The following is a 15,286-nucleotide window of genomic DNA, read 5'->3' as shown; positions in this document are numbered from 1 at the left end:
AAAAAAACTTGAATTAAAAAAAAAAAAGTCTTTCATTTCCATAATTTGAAAAAAAAAATAATAATTTGCATTTTCCTTAAGGCTGGGGCTGGCAGGTTACCTTGGAGCTAGCCCATTCACCTTCAAGTCGAGTCTGGGCTCGATTTCAGACCCGACTATGAAACGCCACCCTGATGCTCACCAGGCGGTGCACCGTCTGCCCATCAATGAGAGAACTGTCACCCGTTTGCATCAATGAGTGCACCGTCCCTCAGACGGGGTCGTTCAACCGGGGACCCGTCCGTCAACATCGATTCCTGGGAACGTCAAAGATCCCAGGATGGGTTTCGACGGACAGTGGGCAACTGTGTTGGTGGACCATGGGCAATTCCAAATTCCTGCTCCAACATGCAGGGGGGGCACTGCATCAGCAGCACAGTTGCACGATCTATATTGATGCAACCAGCATGAAAAATTCATAATCTAGTCCCTGTCCAACATTTATTCATTAAATAATGTCTTGCTATGGAAGTGTGTGTGTGTGTGTGTGTGTGTGTGTGTGTGTGTGTGTGTGTGTGTGTGTGTGTGTGTGTGTGTGTGTGTGCGTGTGTTTGTGTGCACGCACGCACGTGTGTGCATTGTGAAGGCGATTTGTTATTTGAATCTGCAACCAACTGTATATGTATACAATGAAGACAAAGTTGAAGTAAACACACCGAATCTGCTGTGTTCCACGCTTGCACCAAATTCAGGATTTGTCTTTAGTACCATTAAAAATTCATGCAATGTGACAAGCAAAAGTACATTCACAATGCAGCAATTGCGCCCACAAGCAACGGCTGGGTTCTGGGGGCCAGGAGCAGCAGCAGATTCGTTTTGGGGAAATAAAAACAATGCAGGCAGTGAGGACAAGGGCCTCTGACATGCTGGACAAGTTGCCCATTGTGATGTGCCATTTGTCGAACAGAAAATGATAATAACAGAGCATCGTTATTATTGCTCTGCTGTTTCATTAGGACCGTGCAGATGTGTGCCATAACAGCCACACAATGAAACGAAGCATTCATCATCATCAACATGATGATGATGATGATGATGATTGTCATCATCGTCATTTTGACCAAAATCCATGGGGTAATGATTAGAGCGTCCACTCTGTGTCAGGGAGGTCCGTGGTTCAAACGCTTCAAACCCCAGCCGAGTCATATCAAAGACTTTAAAAATGGTACATGCTGCTTCCTTGCTTGACACTCAACATTTAAAAAGGGACAATCAACCATAAATTGACAGCGCAACCTAATGGCTGATACCTGCGTCATAGTTAAAACTCGTATTATAATTTTCATTGGCCATGCCCTATGCAGAGTGCCGGTGCTGCCGAAGCTGTTACTAGGCTACAATCCTGGAGAGGGTCACCACTCTGACTCAGGAAGTCAGTGCAGGAATCTGTGATTTGTTCATGGTGCCGGCAATAGCTCGCCGACTCTTCAAGAAGGACACCGCGGGATTTTTCATGCCCATCAACTTACGTTGGCAGACGAGAGGTCCGGTTTAACGTCCATCCGAGGGATGGCACACACATTGGCAAATCACCCTGCCTGTGAAACACTGGGATGACAGTTTATAGCTAGGTCGAGATTCAAACCCAGGCTGGACGGCTTAGAGGTGAGTGTGTGTACCTCTCGGCCATCCTTCCAGCTCTAATGAAGCATTAGGACAGGGAAATCATTCATGGTGCTGGGATGTTTAAAATTCCCCTTTTCTATTGAAAACGGATCATCAGGAAATGTATCTTCAGGAAATCGACAGTGTCGCAGGATCAAATTCCCAAAGCATGGGTACAGAATGCTTTTCACTTGTATACTACTCAGGCTGTTCTTGAAGGGTGCAGGGATGGGCGACAAATAATTTCATGTCTCAAAATACGTCAACAGGTCAGAAGTTTTGTCACCATTTTTAAAAGGCCATTTGAAATTTAAAGTTTGATTGAGCTAGGTGTCTATCATACAAAAGTCATGGTGACTTTGCTGTGATAAAAAAAAACTTGGGCTCTTTCCATCTGCTTTTCACCAGATGGCTGAAAAAAATGTCCTCATGGTGTGGTGGGGGTGAGCCCTAGGGATTGCAGGGCAGGTCTGGACTGCATTAAAACCCCAAGGCTACTGGTTCTGCACTTTTCACAAAATGCTGTCTCAGCGGCAACTGTGAACGCTCCATACAAACACAGCAACAGACATCTGTAGGGCTTCCTGTTGATATTTGGAGCACAGCGTAACATTCCTGGTGTGCCGATAAGGGGTGATGACCTGTTATGCAAAATGACCCCTCTTCCACTATCTTCTTTTGTAATTTACGACAATCCATGGCTGTTTGAACAATTAATGCTTATTTTCTTAATTTCCCATCAAAGGGGACATTTCAACACTTAATTGTAATAAACAATGCGGCAGGCCACGTGTGAGCTGCGCAAGCACTCTCGATCATGGATAGATCAAGGTCGTGTGTTCCGAATGGAATCCTTAATCAAGGTCGCGCTGCCAATAATCACCAACGTTGCAATCATCACCATAATTTGTTGATGGGCTGAGGTGGTGAACTGGTGTCTCAACTCCAGTCTTCATAAGCAGGTTCCAAAAGTTTGAGAGTTTGGAGGCATCTCAGTCCAGTGCTAACAGGCCTTTTGGGCTAACATCCAAGCTCCGCATGTTCCATCTCCAGCAGCTTGGGTCGACGATTCCTTCACATCCGTTGGCACATCGTCTTGCACTCAGCAAGAGGAGACTTGAAACCTTTCCAAGTCTTTCCTCCCTTCTCTTTTGCAGTTCTGAAGCCCCGAATCACACCGAATCGCACTCCCTCAAACTAAATAGGTAATTGAAAATTTCCAGCTTCTTTGTCCAATTAAAGAAAGTGAACTTGCAGTGTAATCCACTAAAAAAAGAAGTTCAAAAGGGCAATGTATAAAGTTGACAAGAAAGAAGTTTTCAAATGTATTTCCATTTTCATTGGGTGTGCAGCTTATGGCTGCTGGTTGCATCATAGCTGGGAGTGTGGCAATGCCGCTGATGCATTGCCCTTTGTACGTCATGGCAGGAATTTGGAACTTGCTTACGGTGCCGGCAATAGTTCGCCGACTCTTCGCGAAAGACACCGTGGGATCTTTAACGTCCACTAACTAATGCTGGTCGGCAGGATTCCCATTTAACATTATTCTGAGGGATGGCACACGCACATTGATAAAGGGGCTGTCACACCTTGACGATTTAGCCAGCGTATGCCGATTTATGAAAAATTTGTCTAAAACGCTGGCACACGTTGAATACGTTGTGGGTAAGTTATGTGTACGTTATGTGCACGCTGAAAAACACTACCGGAGGTCGTATTACGCTGGTTTAAAACGTTGTACTTTTTGGTTGTCCAAAAAATTTTGCATGCTTGAAAGTTTACGACGTACTCGGCGTTTGGCTCACACGTTCCGCTACGCTGGCCATAAGTTGTAGGCACGTTATGCGATCGTTGACACGTTAATTGTATGTTACTCATAAGTCGAAACACGTAGAGGTAACATTCGCGTACCCGAAACTTATTTCTAACCTATGAGTAACGTTTTGTAAGCACGCTACACAAACGTTGTTCACACTTCGCAACACGCTACTTGAAAGTTCCTCAGACGTCAAACACATCAAAGTAATGTTTAGGGTACCCGTGACTTATTTATAACCTCTGAGTAACGTGCTTGGGAATTATTACGCTCTGCATACACTAGACTATCGTTGGGCATTGGTTGTGGACGACTAAAACAAGATAAACAAACGTTGGTATAACTTATCTATAAGTTATCGAAGCGTTCTGTGTTCATTTCTAGTACATTATGCATTTGTCAAAGTCGTTTTTAATACTTTAAAAAGTAAAACAAAGAAATATTTCATCGTGGGAATGAGGAAAAAAAAATAGCTGAAAAGAACATCGAACAATGGTGCAAAGTAGTCTCCTATTCGTGGACGATAAGATGATCCATCAGCACCCACACCCTCCCCATCACGCTCACATACTACTACTGACATAGACATACTACTACTACCAATGCTACTACTACAAGTACTACTACTATTACTACTGTCACGCACACCAACTACGACTAATAGTATTACTAATACTGATACTACTGGCATTGACATCTACTCAACATGGAGCCTGGAACAATGATGGGTTCCTCTTGTGAAGCCCATTTGTATATACCAATTCCCCTTAACGCTGCCAATACGCCAGTACACGGTAGATGTAAGTTAGAAACACGTTCAGTTCATAGCATGTTACTCAAAGGTTAGAAGCACGTTATACTTAGGTTCAAAGCATGCTACACATAGGTTAAACGCACGTTACTCGTAGGTTCATAGCACGCTAGTCATTGGTTCAAGGCAAGTTATAAATAGGTTCAATGCATGTTACTCATAGGTTTCAAGCACGTTAAACATAGGTTCATAGCATGCTACTCATAGGTTAAAAGGACGTCACCCATTGGTTGAAAATTAGGATGCGGGTATGTTAAATATTACCTTGACGTGTTTCGACTTATGAGTAACCTACAAGTAATGTGTGTCCGTCGTGTGTAAACGATCGCGGAGCGTGCCAGGAACATATGACAACGCATGCGGAACGTGTTAGCCATATGCCGAGTACGTCGTAAAATTTTCAGCATGCTTGAAATTTCACGACGTATTACACGTACCAAGTAATACGACAGCATACATCATTGTTTTCCAGCCTACTCTTAACGTATACAACACTTACCTATAACGTATTTGACGTGTGCCAGCGTTTTAGACACATATTTCATAGGCCGGCATACGCTGGCAAAATCGTCAAGGTGTGACTGCGATGTTGACACTTCCAATTCTCAGGCGGTTATGATTTTAATCGGCGTCCGGCAGGTTCTTAACAGGCTACGCCACGAGTTCGCCGGCGATACCTTTAGCGCGCTATGCGTAAGTTAAACTATCGTTGGGCATAGGTTGTGAATGCCGACAACAGGCTAAGCATTCGTTGGTAAAAGTTATCAATAACAGAGCGAAACGTTCTGTGCCCGTTACTAATATGTTATGCATACGACCAACACGTTATGAATACGCCCAAAACCAAAAAAAAAAACATCAAAATTTCAGCGTACGCCAACGTTTTACATACATTTTTATACGTTGCCATTGCTGGTTAAAACGTCAAGGTGTGACAGGGCCCTTAACCACCCTGCCCGTGAAGCATTAGGACAGTTTCTAGCTGGGCCGAAATTCAAGATCAGGCTAGACGGTTCAGGGGCGAGTTTGCATACCTCTAGGCCATCCTGCCAGTCTTTCAAAATGTAATGAAAATCAATACAGGAGTGGCTCTTCCATGAGCCTCGATCTTTTATTTAAAAAAAATATATATATATATATATATATATATATATATATATATATATATATATATATATATATATATATACATACATAAAGGATGGTTTGAAGCTGACATAGCTTTTGTTTTTAAATTACGAGGAATGTTTGTGGATTAATACTTTGAGATAATTCGATATTATAGTTTTGAGCCAACAACCATAATCACATGTTTTAATGTGCACGCTGTAAGTCAAGATGGTGGCAAGCGGGATAACAAAAGAAGAAAAGAAATAGGGTTAAACAGCAAGTACTTATGATTAAAAAATGAAAACAAAACATCAAGCATTTACAAGGCTTTCTCCACCTCCAGCTTGGAGTACTGCTTTCCTCTCTGGCCTGGTGCCCCCGCCTCACACCTTGCTCAGCCTGACGGAGTGGAAACCAAAGCCTTCAAGAACATTGGAATCTCCCGCAATGAATCTCAGTCTATGGGCTTATTACTTTGTCATCACAGACAGGTCAGTGGTCTCTATGTCTTCCATCACTTCCTTTCTGGTCTTGCACCCTCTGATCTCTCCATGCTTTGACACCCTCCCCCGCCCCCCTAAAAAAAAAATTCTGCAGGGTGCACGTGGTTCATCATCAACCTCCTTCTGATGAAACTACCTAAATCCAGAATCACTGTTCACCTCCATTAGTTGTACTTCTTTTTCCCACCTGCTGAACCAACTTCCACATCCTCTTCAACCTCATTCTTCCCTCCAGGTCTTCAACATCATCTCAGATCATCACCCATCCAAAACCATTCATGATCTTTTCTACCCCCGTCAACCCGCATACCCCACTCCCAAGCCCACCCCTTCAAAATTTTCAGTTTTTTCTTCTTGAGATATTGCTTCTGTGTCCATCTTATTTCTCCCCTGTTTCTTTCTACTGTCCCTTTTGTTCTGTTGTGCCCTGACCTGTTCAGTGGTCTAGCTCTTCCATGAGCCTCGACTCTGTACACAAAAAGGCAAAAAAAAAATAAAAAGAAGGTAAATAGATTAGTTATGATCATAAATAATGATCAAATCAAAAGAATTGTGATCAAACATCAATTTTGATTTAAAAAAAAACAAAACAAAAACACAAATAACTCGAGTTCATAGAACACCTTACCCCATGGAATGTTGAGAAAAAACACAGGACATGGGTGGGGTCTGCGAGCAGCAAATTTGATTGGTCGAGATGATGTAAAATGCCGTAACAGTTTGTCCTGTACTGCTAAACGGAAGGGTCTTGAAATTGCTAAAAAGTCAGTCTGTGTTCTGCAGTGTTTAAATATATTATTCAATTGAAATAAAAGAAAGATTTAAAAGGTTGTGGAAAAAACAGATTTGGAAGATTACCGCCATTGACGCAGCGTTTTTTACAACACCTTATTTAACACGTTACATTCGTTCTGAGTGCCTGAGGTTTGTGTCCTTAATCACGTCCCGAAAAAAACTTTCCTGTTTGGAATGATTTAAATTATTGTTTGACTGCCAGACAGGCAGACAGATTAAAAACACTTACCTCGCTCCTGTCTGTGCATGCGTGATCGGGACAAATTCAGAGCCGAAGTTCTGCTAAACCGCAGGTTCGTTTTCCGATTCATGTTCAACATAAAACATTCAATTGAAATGAAGTTTTTCCTCGATCATAAGCTGATGCTTTTTGACAGAGAGACGGACAGACAGACAGGTAAAGTTAACCAATTGCTTAACCTCACTTTTTGCTTCGCGCGTACGGGGTAAGTATCAAAGAAGGAAGACCTGTACAGCCTCGAGCTCTCGACCCAGTTACGGCGATGGGTCCAAGATGGCTGAGGTGCCTGTGTTCTCCACTCTTGCTCTGCACAGCTCTTGCTTCTCATCTGTCTGTACTCTTTGGCTTGAACTTCTCCTACGGCCGACTCTTATATAAAGCAAACATCACTCCCATCCACAGGACGGGTGCAAAAACAGATCCTTTCAACTCCACACCATTGAGCTTACTTCCAATGATAAGCAAGGTCATGGGAATCCATCATTGCTGTAGATGTCAAGTTTTTCCTCCTTTCAAACAGTCTAGTCTCTAATCATCGGTTTGGATTCCATTGCGGTCACTCAACTATTGACATGCTGCTGGTCCTCTGTCAGCTATGGATAGAGGCCTTCAATCATAAACAAGACGTTAAAACCATCTTCCTGGATCTATTGTGCATTCAACACGGTCTGGCATCCTGCTGTGCTTGCTGGCTAACTCGCTGTCTGTGGCAGACAGGGTCACCTTCATACCTGCATAGTTTTCTGAGTTCCTCCACTCGGGCAGTCAATGCATTTCTATCAATACAACCCCCTCCCCACCTCCCAATGGAGGCTGGAGCAGCGCAGGAAAGTGTATTGGTCCTCGTCTGGTTCTTCATCTACAAAAATGCACTCTCTGATGCTCAGGAAAAGCCTCTCTTCATTTTTGCAGATCACTTCACATAGTGTCATGTAATAACTCCAACATCTGAACAGGCAGACAGCAGCTACCTTACTCTCTATTGATCTGGAATTGATGAGATGCTTGTCTGATAAACGGAACATGTCTTTCAATCCTGACAAATCTCACTGTTTCACCTTTTCGCTCTGGAAGGATTGTCAACCCACCTATACTAACCCACCAATTTCCATGGTCACCTCCTGGAAGAAGTTGTCTCTAACTTCTAGGTGTCACCTTCAGCATGATGTCTACTGGAATGAGCAAATAGCCAAGCTCGGAGCTCGACACAAACTCTGTCATGGTAAGTCATTCCTTGAAAAAACACAACTACATTCCTTGAAAAACCTACAAGGGCTTTTGTCTGTAGCTCAATGTAGTATTGCTCTCTCCTATGGGTTGGTGACCTTGCATTGCCTCCGTCTCTTCTGGAATCTGAAATACTCAACATTATTGTCATCTCCTGTGATGAGGCAGAAGCACATGGATGTTGCTGTCACATCATATACAGGTAGATGGCCGTTGTATATTTTTTACTGCATCTCCTGTAGTCTAGTAAGCCTGGCGTTGGCTTAGCGGTTAGGGTGGCTGGCTTGGGATCCTAGGGTCCTGATGTTGAGCACCGTTGGCTGCTGAATTAACGCCAGGTAGGGTTGACTCAGCCTGTCATCTTTCTGAGGTCGGTAAAATGAGCACCAGTGTACTGGTAATAGGGCACTGCATTAGTGGCAAAGCCATGTACCTAACCAATGATGCAACCAGTCGCTTCAAGGCTGCACACAATAGAGAGAGAGTGTGTGTGTGTGTGTGTGTGTGTGTGTGTGTGTGTGTGTGTGTGTGTGTGTGTGTGTGTGTGTGTGTGTGTGTGTGTGTGTGTGTGTGTGTGTGTGTGTGTGTGTGTGTGTGTGTGTGTGTGTAGTCGAGTTCCATCTGCTTGCTGTCTCAGCCCTCCGACCCTCCAGAGCTGCTGCAGGATGTACCTGTTCTTCCAGTAACTCCCTCTCCCCACCCCCTTGTTAAACTCCGGATGTCCAGGCTAACTGCAAACCTCAACTCTTTTATTCCTCTTTTCTCCCATTTGTGAAACCACCTCCTGGAAGCTGTTCAATTACCAGTCTTCCCTTTCGGACTTCAAGCAAACAATGCATCAGCATCTTACATAACCACCAATCCCTCCTCACAATTAGTTATACCCCCATTAACCCTACATAAACCAACCCAACACTCTTCTTTTTCAGTAGCTGTGCTTCTTCCCCTCCTCTCTCCTCTTATCTGGTGAGTAATTTCCCTTGCTCATTGTGTCCAACTGTTGCCTTTTTTACCAACTCTATCAGCTCACTCTTCCATGAGCCTCGATCTGGTATAAAAACCACACTACTATTTACAGACAATTGGCTGCACAGATTGATGATGAATACCTGTCGAAGCTCGACACAAGATCAGTGACCGTATAAACTAATGTCCAGGTCAATCATTTTAAAGCACCTTTGCAACTCACAATACATTGATCATAATTGCTGCTCAAGTAATGTTTTTATTTGCTTGAGGAAAGACCGACTTTGTACTGTATTTACAGATCAAGTAAAAATAGTAGTTTGATGCTGACATTTTGTGCAGTCATATTGTTTACCCGGAATAGGATGGCCACAGCCGGACCTCAAGAATATCCCTCCTGACACACCCCATGCACACACATGAAAATTATAAATAAATAAAAACAATTAAATAAATGACATGTAAATTAACCAATTATGAAAAGAAACAATTTTACATTCAATTGTGGGACTTAGAGGCTGGGCATTTCAAGTTAAAACTAGAAAGACAACCTTCGACGTCACGACATCGCCAGATTGATCCACTATGATGCCTCTGCCCACATTATTACATCATTGTACATACTTGTACAAAGTTTGATTAAAATCCCTGAACCCAGATTTAAAATATTCAATAACTCTGCCTGCCAGACGATGCATCCGATCAGATTGAAATTTAAAACATATACTCCACATGTCAACTGGATCATAACTGTGACATTTCACATCGATTGATGAAGCGGTTAAAGAGAAAGATTTTAAAAATAATTTTGTTCAAACCAATATGGCTGCAAGACAATGTGACCTATTAATTACTTGTGAACGCCCTCGTATCCCCAAGGCTTGGGGAACATGCGAGTGAAGTTTCCCCTCGATCTGTCAAGCCGTTCTGCAGAAGATTTTAAAATCTTTATTCTTCAAAAAAATAATTGCAGCCAAACCACGTGACCTATGACATTATAGTTATCACACAAACATTCCACATGAGTAGTAACATATACGGTGACAACTTTATGAAATTTCTTTGGTGGAAAAAACAAAAAAAACCGTGCCGCCCTGCTTCAATACAACCCTTCTTCGATCAGACACCTGACCCACGATGTCCTCTTTATCAAATCAAATTCAGAATGGGTGGCCAATCACGTCTTTGGAGTTTCATGTTGATCGGATAAGGTTTTTTGTCCAACATGGCTGTGAGACCATGTGACCGATGATGTTGAAATTTTCAACAAATATTCCCCATGCCGAGTCGATCATATTAAAGAAAAATTATTTCTCTGAAACTGCTTAGCCTTTCGATGGGAGGCTTTTCAGTGATGATCCACTAAGATTGCTGCAAATATTTTATATAACAATGATCTCATCAGCTGCATGATGTGGCAGCCACGTTGGTATTAAGGAAATCATTAAACAATGATTTATCTGAAACCATTTGACCAATGAATACTAAACTTTGCAGTTATAATCCACTGCACATGCTGCATACATTTGATTTAAAAATGACGTCATCAGCCACGTAGTGTGGCAGCCACATTGGTTTCAAGGAAAATATTTTTAGATCCTCGTGGAGGATCTCTAAGTCTTACTCACATTGTTGTTCTTGTGGACTTTTTTGTTTCACAGCCTACAGTTTTCATCGAAACTTCCTGAAACTTGGCGTATAAAAATAAAAATACCCTGCACAGGCAGTAACCATCTCCGATTTTGAAAATTCCTCCGAGAAAAAAAGTTATGACGTCAAAATATCTCCGCTAATGGAAATCGCCGAAAAAATTATCTCCAACACTAGGCAAGCTTTTTGAATTATGTTTGCGGGAATCGAACAGGGCATTAGCAGAGATGAATTACCGCACATATGATGCATCACTATGACATCATATCAATTTTTATGACGTCATTCCTGTTTTTTGACTTTTTTGTTTCACAACCCAGAGTTTTCATCGGATCTTCGTGAAACTTGCCATGTATATGCAGAAAGCCCACGCACAGGCAGTAACCATCCCCAATTTTGGAAATTCTTCCTAGAAAAAAAAGTTGACGTCATAATATCGCCGCTAATGGAAATCGCCTATACCATTATCTCCAAAACTAGGCAAGCTGTTTGAATTTTGTTTGCGGGAATCAAGCCGGGCATTAGCACAGATAAATTATCGCAAACCTGATACATCACAATGACGTCATATTCGTTTTTATGACGTCATCATTAAGAGGAGGAGGATCTTAGCTCATTCGAGCTTGTTAAAATTATATTTCGGAAAAAGCTATCAATGGTGGCAGGATTTGCACTCCGGCCACCATAAAACCCTTCATTCCACAAAACGCAAAAACGCAAAAAAATCTGAAAACCCACTCCGTGGGAGTACCTCCTGTGCAGCTTCCCTTCGCAGGGCAGGTCACCGGATGACGGGATTGGGGCAAAGCCTTCGGGACCCCCAATCTTTGATGATAGCTGGGAAACCACGGGGTAACATCCCTGGGTCAGATTGCGGGAGAGTGTGTCGGAGTGGTGCTGAGGTGTTGTCCACCAGACGGCGGTCTCCTTGGGTTAACCTGAGGCGGTCCCTTCGGGTGGGTGCCTGGAATGTCCTATCCCTAAGAGAGGATGATCACCTGTCTCTGTTATCATCTGAGCTCAAGCGTTTGGACATCGGGATTGCAGCTCTCTCTGAGGTTCGGAGACCGGATTGCGGCGAGATAATGGTGGGTGGTTACACCTACTATTGGTCTGGTCGCTCTGATGGTTACCATACCCAAGGAGTTGCTGTAGCTGTGTCCAATAAGCTGACCCCAATGATAATTGAGGTAACACCGGTCAACGAGCGTATTATGAGATTAAGGATTCGTCACTCCTTGGGTGTCATTTCCCTGGTCTCTGTTTATGCTCCGACTGAGGCGAGTGACCTCACCGTGAAGGATGCATTCTACGCCACACTCGAGTCTGTGGTTGATCAGTGCCCCAGATGAGATACACTTCTAGTCTTGGGGGATTTCAATGCATCGACTGGAACTGATAGGGATGGTTATGAGGTGTGTGTTGGTCCCCATGGGTCAGGAACTATGAACCAGAATAGCACTAAGTTCCTTGACTTTGCAAGAAGTCATGGACTTAGGGTGGCTGGTTCATGGTTTCAGCGCCCACAAGCTCATCGCTGGACTTGGTATTCCAACGCTGGCGGTGTGGCAAAGGAGATTGACCATGTCCTCATTGACGGTCGTTGGAGGATGATCCAGAACTGCAGGGTCTACCGGAGTGCTCAGTTCCTCAATACTGACCACAGGCTTGTTGTAGCAACTCTAAAGCTGCACCTTAAATCCTGGAGAATGGTACCATCCCAGCCTAGGCTGGATGTTGCCAAGCTCAGGGATGAGAGAGTAGCTGAGGAGTTTGCGAACAGGCTGAGTGGACACTTGGGGGGTCTGGGTGCTTTGGGGGGTCCTGAAGAGTTGTGGAACACCTTCAAGACCACCGTCCTTGATGTTGCCGGTGGATGCCTTGGAGTTCACCGCAGGGCAAAGAAGAATTTTGTCTCTCAAGGGACACTGGATACCATTGACCAGAGTCGCAGGGCCAGGCTGAATGGCAGAGCTGAGCTGTTCAGGGAGCTGAGGCGTAAAACTGTACGTGCACTGAGGGTGGACAAGGAGGCCTATGTGCGAGGAATCTGTGAGGGGGTAGAGCATCACCTGTGGACAGGTGATTCTCGTCCCGCTTACAGGGGAATTCGCGCATTACGTTCATCTAAGCCCATCCCTCGGAGCACTACAGTTCGAGCAGAGAGTGGTAGGCTCTTGACAGAGGAGTCTGAAGCGAAGGCCCGCTGGGCCGGTTACTTTGAGCGGTTGTACCAGGCTGATCCCCCAACTGTTGAGTTGGAGGTCAAGGGTGTTACAATCCCTGTTGCTGACCATCGAATCAACTGTGGTCCACCTTCGCTTGTGGAAACACGGGCTGCGGTGAACCAGTTGAAACGGGGCAAAGCTCCAGGGATCTGTGGCATCCATGCCGAACTTCTCAAGGCTGGTGGAAATGCTGCACTCGTGTCGTTGCATGCAGTTTTGTGCTCTGCCTGGAACACAGGCATCATCCCAACTGACTGGAAGAGGGGCCTTGTTGTCCCTCTCTGGAAAGGGAAGGGTGACCGCCAAGACTGCAACAACTACCGAGGGGTGACGCTGCTCTCAGTGCCGGGCAAGGTCTTTGCTCGGATAATACTTGATAGGGTTCGCCACCATCTGCTTGAGCACCAGCGTCCAGAGCAGTCAGGCTTTACACCAAAGAGGTCAACGATTGACCGTATCCTTGCACTTCATGTCCTCACCGAACGCAGACGAGAGTTTCGGCAGGGGCTGCTTGCAGCCTATGTTGATCTCTTGATCTCTGTAAAGCGTTCGATTCAGTGAATCGGGATGTCCTCTGGAGGATTCTTGGTCTTCGTGGGGTGCCACCAAAACTTATCGATCTGATGTCTGAACTCTACTCTGGTACTGAGAGTGCTGTGAAGTGTGGTGGTACCATCTCTGACTTATTTCCAGTTGTTACTGGAGTTCGTCAGGGATGTGTACTTGCCCCCACACTTTTCAGCACTTGTATGGACTGGATTCTAGGGAGGATGTCGGAGGGATCAAGTTGCGGTGCATCTTTGGGAATGTCAAGATCTCGGACCTTGATTTTGCAGATGATGCAGTCATCTTTGCGGAGACTTTAGATATCCTTTTGGGGACCCTCGAGGTGCTGAATGAGGAGTCGGAGCCGTTGGGATTACGGGTTTCTTGGGTCAAAACTCAGATCCAGGCTTTCGGTGACATCTTGGATGCTGCTGTCCTGTCTGTGTCTGTTTGTGGTGAGGATGTTGAGGTCGTGGAGAGATTCACTTACCTTGGCAGTGATATTCATGTCTCTGCTGGCTGCGAGTCAGAGGTCAATAGACGTCTGGGTCGGGCCTGGGGAGTCATGGATTCACTGGATCATGGGGTGTGGCGCTGCCGGTACCTGTGTGGGAGGACGAAAGTCCGAGTCTTCAGGTCCTTGGTACTTCCAGTCTTGCTCTATGGGTGCGAGACTTGGACTCTGACCAAGGATCTGAGACGGAGACTTAATTCCTTTGGTACCAGGTTTCTTCGGAGAATCCTTGGCTATCGCTGGTCGGATTTTGTGTCCAACGAGCGGTTGCTGAGAGAGACTCGGATGAGATTTGTTACCTGCATAGTCCGTGAGCTTCAGTTGCGGCTGTATGGACATGTGGCTCGTTTTCCTGACTCTGATCCTGCTCACCAGATTCTCTCAGCGTGGGAGTCTCATGAGTGGAGGAGGCCAGTGGGCCGACCACGTGCCTCATGGTTGCAACAGGTTGACCATCATCTCAAGGAGATGGGGATGGGCCTGGCATCTGCCTGGGGGATGGCCAGACGGAGGCCCCTGGAGTACCGGCGGAAAGTGGACGTAGCGACGCGCTGTTCTGGCACATGCTCCCATACCTGACCTATCAATGCTGTGATATCGCTATCAATGCGAAACTTTGCAGCTGTGATCCGCTCCTCTTGCTCCATGTAATGCAATGATTCACATCGATCTGTTAAGCGGTTTTGGAGAAAAAGGTTTTTTAATCAGCAGTTTTCAAACGAACATGGCTGCCAAACCACGCAACCTATGGCATTGAAAATGACGACTCTGCCCAGGATTTGGTAGAGAATCATGTGTGTGAAGTTTTGTTCTGAACAGAAAAGGTTCGTTTTTCTATCCAATATGGCTGCCACACCAAGTGACCAATGACGTCATCATTGCCACACTGTATGCAGCTATATTGTTCGATGATACTTGATAAATTTTGCTTCGATCAGATTAGCAGTTCCAGAGAAAACTTGATTTAATATTTTTCTTCAATCCAATATGGCCACCGAACCATGTGACATCAATGATTGTCACCTTAGTATCCCCAAGAAATGGTGAATAGGTCTGTTAACTTTTCCTTCAATCTGTCCAACTGTTCTGGAGAATAATATTTTTGAAAGTTTGAGGGTAAATCCAAGATGACTGCCAGACCAGGTGACCGATGATGTCATGGTTAGTCGATCATTTTTGTGTGTAATATTATATGGTGTATATGTATATATACATATATATATATATATATATAT

At 44.5% G+C, this 15,286-nt stretch overlaps 1 protein-coding gene across 3 annotated transcripts in view; it reads right to left on the bottom strand.

The window, feature by feature from the left end:
- LOC147027969 (RNA-binding motif, single-stranded-interacting protein 3-like) overlaps nucleotides 1–15,286 on the bottom strand; it is an 870,038-nt gene that overhangs the window by 265,106 nt on the left and 589,646 nt on the right. The window lies entirely within an intron of this gene.

This window comes from Eptatretus burgeri, chromosome 4, assembly GCF_056783735.1.
Source record: "Eptatretus burgeri isolate ZD-2024b chromosome 4, Ebu_testis_v1, whole genome shotgun sequence".
Classification (NCBI taxonomy): Eukaryota; Metazoa; Chordata; class Myxini; order Myxiniformes; family Myxinidae; genus Eptatretus; species Eptatretus burgeri.
Note: the sequence above shows the minus strand (reverse complement) of the source record. Positions and strands in the feature narration are given on the sequence as shown.